Source organism: Rhea pennata, chromosome 1, assembly GCF_028389875.1.
Source record: "Rhea pennata isolate bPtePen1 chromosome 1, bPtePen1.pri, whole genome shotgun sequence".
NCBI lineage: Eukaryota > Metazoa > Chordata > Aves > Rheiformes > Rheidae > Rhea > Rhea pennata.
In genome coordinates, this window is record NC_084663.1 from 110336478 (window position 1) to 110342539 (window position 6062).

Below are 6062 nucleotides of genomic sequence, written 5' to 3' on the forward strand. Positions count from 1 at the left end.
TTTGATGTGTGCATGTGTTGTGCATGGGAAGATATGAAGGAAAAAACAGCTATTGAGCAGAGATGTGTCCCACCCCTTTAATTAAGCTTTTCCTAGACTATGTAAAAACACTGACAATGTGTAAATCCCATTTGGTGTTTTTTACTTTAACAGATTCCTAAGTATTGTATTAAGATACCTCAATGATGAAATACAAATGAAAATAGTTCCCTTAGTAAAGTCACTGGATACTGAAAGGATTGGATGGCATTGGCACAGAGCCAACTGGAAGATTTTTTTTTCCATTTAATTCTTTTCACCTAGTAGGCTCCTTAAGCATTAGGCAGAACCCAGTATGTGGCTAAGTTATTGCTCTAGTGTTCATCACACAAAAAGCACAGTCTTAGCATTTGTAAATTTTCTTCAGGGAGGTTTCTAATCTAGACAGCATTTGCGTTTGGGGATTACACCACAGTCTGTTCCCCACCACCTCCCCCTCTAGCATGTAGCTCTTTCAACTTCTTCAAAGAAGTGGGGAAAAGTAGGTTCTTTTATTAATAGCAGAAAACAAACCGACTGCTGGACTTCCGTGACAGAGCTCACATAATGCAGCAGGGTGGGAACTGTAACAAAGAATGCTTGAATGCACTAAACGTATAGCGAAACCCCATTTACATTCACTGATGGAGCTTAAAGTACAATCAGTGAGAAGTTTAAAGTAGAAATAAGTAGAGGCCTGAAAAGACTTCAGTGAAGGTAGATACTTCCTTGAAAACTTTAGCACAGGATTTAATTTCAAATTCAAATATTTCCTAACACGGTGCATTTCTAATAATGCCTCCCTTTACTCAAAGCATCTCCATCAGATGAAGGTAAATCAGATGAAAATAACATCTTCAATGCATAAAGTAGATTTTCATTATCCAATTTATTTACTAATTTTCTTGCAAGTGAGATAGTTAGCAGTGGAAGAGCCCTCGTGATTCACTGTTTGTCGTTCTGCACTATCTCACCTCTAAAAATTGCCTTTGATGTGAAAGACACATTTGTATAGAAATAAGTTTATGTGATCCTTGTGTAATTTTCATTTTTCTCTACTCCTAAAAATTATGTGTTTATGTTGGTGTATATATACAGTAAACATTAATACAGAGAGAGAGAGAGAGAGAGAGAGAGAGAAATATTGTCCTATAAGGGTTGCTTTATCTATACTCATCTCTACAAATTAAATGATTAATTGTTGTTTTCTGCTAAGGGTTATTCTATGAAATAGAATCACAATATTACTGCATAAAGACCATTACATTGAGTAGCTGTCACCTTCCACCTTCCCTAAAAATGATCTTCTCTTCCACTGTGGTAATCATCTCCTTGCTTTCAGTGGATCAAAGTCCCTTCCACAGCTCCAGTGTAAGGCCCTACAAGACACCAGCTTCTTTCTCCTTAGAGTGCAGATTAGCCTTGCTCTCACTTTTTGCCTTCATTTGACACCATGGTGGTTCTTCATCCTGAACATGAAGAACCTTCAGATTTGGTCCTTCCTGAAACCTTTTGCAGACTGTACATCCCCTCCCTCAGCCCCGTTAAGAAACAAACAGTTGTCAGAGGTTATATATGAGACATATATGAGACAGCTAGTTGCAGTTTCCAGCTAAGGCTTGCCTTGCCATTCATTTTCTTCTGAAGAATGGCGTGATAGCCCTGATTTCCACACAGTCAGAATGCAGGAGAAATTGTAGAACATTAGATTTAATAATGAGGGTGGGGGAGGAATAATATGGAATTATATGGAATAATTTCCTGCTACTCTCCTCATCAGAGTAAGTGGCTGCCTTTGAGGACAGTGATGCCAATGAATTATACAGTACTAGCACTTACTTGGAATCACAGTTCCAGATGTTTGGTGGTCCTTGTTCAGCTGCGAAGCGGATAAGTAGCAGAGGGTTGTGCGCAGGGCATATGGCAGGCATGCAGTACACACTTACAGCAGACTGGTTGGGTAGCTCTGCAGTTGATCAGGCAGACTACATGAGCCTCATCCGTATGCTGAGTTTTGCAGCACTTGCCCTGCAGAACATCCGAACTTCTGCATGTCCAGAGCAGTGGGTGCATCGACATTTAGCAAGTCTGGCATGTAAAATGGCTGCTTGCAGCCATTTTTTATGGCTGGATTTATAACATTTCACTACAAGAAGAGGATTCATGTCTCTATTAGGAAGATTTCTTACAAGTCTGAAGATATACAGTGCTTATAGGTTCTACTAATATGGTTATACACACCCCAGAGCATTCAGTAACTTAGTTTGACCATTACATTGTAAATCTAGAAGACTGAGCTTTCCTGGTGTATGTCACCATCATGTTTTGGATGGTAATTCTGAACTACATGCTTCTTACTGAAATAGAGGGAGAAGATCAAAATATTGATGTTTTAGGAGCTGCTGGGGCACCCAGTTCTAAAAAAAAAAAAAATGATAGGTGTTTAAAAGTGAAACAGATTATCGGTGTAATCTTAGAAAGCTCTCCAGACTGACTCTTAGCGTGAGTTTTGTTCTGGGTGTTGCAGGTATCTGGGGTTTGTGCAGTGGTTGGCTTTTATGAGTTAACAAATTCCAAAGGCTGCAGTTTGACTTTCTAAAATCATAATTCCTTAAATGCTAGTGGGAAATCAAAATTACAATGTACAATAACTGAAACTTAAAAAAAACCTTTCAAATGTTTCCAAACAGTACTTTATGTGCTCGTCTTCTTTCTCACATCAATGACTAAATATTTAGTCCCTTTCTGAGACTCAGCATGAATGCAGGCAATTCTCTTGAGGTCCATTTCAGTGAGTGTGCCTTTCCTTTCTCTCTGATGCCCTGGCTCTGTTGATGAGATAGGCTGTGGGCTCTTTTGGATGGGACTGACAGTCTCTAAGTGGCAGCATGATGACTAACGCAGTGGGACCCTGATTTTGGTTGGAACTCTGAGGCTGCAGTTTAATGCGAATAATAGTGAAGCATTCAGTGGTCAGGATCAGATCATAGTTTACTGTGCTAGAGTGAGAAGACATTTTGTAAATTTTTTTACAGACCAGTTGGTGCTATTTGTTCTCTCGGTGTTTACAATTGCTTACTGCTGCGGGTAGGAAGACAAGGAAGCACAACAGAGCAAATGATGGGATCTCATATCCCAATATTCATCTATTATCCGTCAACTTTTCAACTTTGTTTTGGCATCCACATCTGCTACGTTTCAGATTGAAAAATTTAAATGCTTCTAATGATCTTCTGCAATAGCCAGTAAAAAGCACACTTGTTAGGGAGAGAAACTGGGTTCTGCAGTTTTCTCCGTGAAGTAGTCTTCTGTGTGCATCTAACTCAGACTATGAAGTAGTGACTCCAATAGCTACAATGGTCTTTTCAATGGAGTAACAGACTCTCCTGCACTGCTGTAAAACTTGTGAGGGACTGAAACCCCTCAAGTTCTAGATACCATCTGCAGTTCACTGAACCACAAAACATGGCACCACACAAGGCTTGCACCTTGCATGCACAAAGCAAGGAAGCATCTCCTTCTTTCCTTCTTTTTCTTTTCCTGATCTCCCTTGCTTTCCTCCCTCGTGTCTCCCACATGTAGCAAGAATATCATACATCTGCTGCCAAGAAGGAACTTGATCATCTAGTCTGACTTCCTCCAGAAACCATGCTAAAGCATTCACTAAGCAACTCCCATATCAACACCAACAATTTCTGTGTGGTTAGCATGTATATTTTATGATTTGGGATGACAGAGAATCCATAATAATCTCAGGAACAGTGTCCCTGGGGTCTATTACATTACTATTAAAATATAGGCATATTTCTAATCAGAATTTGTTTAGCATCAGCTTCCAGCTACTGAATCTTTTCTTGATAATTTAAAAGGTTATTTGCTATTGCCTCTTAGCATTTTCATTTATAAAATAATGAGATTAAGTATCTTCAGTGTCTTACTAGAGGTTAGATTTTTGGAAACATGAGATCATGTTGCTAGTTCTTTTTTGAACACTTTCTAATTTGTCAACATCCTTTACACATACTAGTACTAGCACTGGACACATTATGTCAGTAATGGTGTTATTAGCAGTGCTGTCAGGAATTATATTATTAGCTGTGCTAGTAATTCCTCTTTTCTTTTGTTTGACTTGTCCATATATCATGTTTATTCTCTTTTTCACTCCACTATACTGAGACCGCATTTCAGTGGATCACCCTTGATGGCTCCTGTTTGTCAGTGTCCAAATTCAAGTATAGCTAAAGGAATAAGGAAAGAAACATTAGAAAAAGACATGGCCTGAGCTACTTGGAAGATGCCTAATTCCAATTGCAGCTAGTAGGAGCCAGCACCTAAAGTGTTAGGTACTTAACATTATCCTGCCTCTACATTTCCAGCCATAGGAGTTTATAAATCTGGCCTCTGATTCTAATTCCATTACCTTTATTGAAGCAAAACTTTATGTCATTGGGAAAGAGAACCTCATCAGTGGTTGACTAAATATTAAGCAGGTAATTTTTAATCCATCAGTCTATTTATTGAATAAACTGTAATTAATGTCTATGTGATAGCCACTTCAGCCATAGTACTGAGATTTTGATCTTCTTTTGGAAGAGTAAGATTAGAAGTGTGATTTCTTAGTCTTTCATTTAAAATGACATAAGGTATATTATTCTTACTATTTGAAAACTTTCTGTCATTTTCTGTACTTCTAATGTACTCGGATTACAGAAATAGACTGTACATATGGATTAAAACACACCCATGTGCTGAAACAGGCGCTCAGTCCTACATTTTACAGGTATTCATCCAAACAGCTAAGATGCAGTTTAGCTAAAAGATTATTTTTAATGTGTTTCTCCAAAGTTCTGCAACCTACTCCCTTCACAATGCTTATTTATCTGATCTAAGTAAATCTTCAAGCCTATATGTTTTATCATTTTTCTATCAAGGGTTTGGGGAGGAAATGTGTAGAAAGGCTGATCTTAGATAACCAATGCAAGTTGGTTAAGCAAAGACCTGACTGTCAACTGTAGCCTTTCTAGACACTGCAGTACAGTTCCAGACAGTCACCTGAGTATTATCGCTTTGTCTCAACTATAAATCATAGTCTGGTATTGGCCAAGGCTGACACCTTGACATTTTCAAGAAGAGTAAAAGACCTGATTTGAATGGAAATCAATTTCATTTCACAAATCTTGGGATACTGCTCCAAACCTTGTCTTGTTCTTTTTTTGTGTCTTATTCAGGATTTCCATGATCTTGATAAAGGATTAGTTGTGTTATACAATGACATTCATTTCCCACAGACACTATAAAATTACAGAAATGTGTCTGTGTAAGCAGTGCATCATGAGCCTGGTTCCCTGCAGGCGTGGGAAAGAAACTCCCTTCTCTGACAGCCCAATGCAGGTGCAGGGCACAGTTCCTGTGAATTGTGGTGCAACTTTTAATACCTTACCCTTTTGCTACCTCCATCCACAGTGGGTAGCCTACATTTGTAAAGAAAAGGAATGAGTCAGAGCATGTGATCTCATACCCTTCCCTAAGTGGAAGTGAATGTATGTGGGGTGAGGTACCCAAAACGGCGTGGAAGGAGTGACAGTGCTGGTACTTCAGGTTTCCTGTTGTGAGATAAATCTTCATGCTTGTAACTCCTCTTTCCAACTAAAGTCGCCTGGGATTTATGAAAATCTCCTCCACACTTTTTATTATTTGAATAAAGAAAAAAAAAAACGTGAGAATGGAATTTAATTTTCTTTTTATTTATTTTTTAGCCTGTTCTGTATTCATGTACTGTAAAGGCAAGATGTCCCCATTCAAGAAGGGAAGGGTATGAGCTTTGCAAAGGTAGCACCCGCAGTGCTGCCACAGGCTTTGCAGCTGCACCAGACCTTCAGTGACTGCCCCAACAGTGACACTGAAAGATTCCTTCCAGTTGTTGCATAAGGAGATATTATGCTTTGCAACATTTCATTTTTCTTACTCAGCAAAACAAAGCAATCTGGAGGACTCTTTGGAAAAAAAAGAGGGGGAGGGAGCATAATGCAATGCATATAAGAAAC

At 38.8% G+C, this 6062-nt stretch overlaps 1 long non-coding RNA gene across 21 annotated transcripts in view; it reads left to right on the forward strand.

Annotated features, from left to right (window-relative positions):
• LOC134152437 (uncharacterized) overlaps positions 1-6062 on the forward strand; it is a 377211-nt gene that overhangs the window by 262440 nt on the left and 108709 nt on the right. The window lies entirely within an intron of this gene.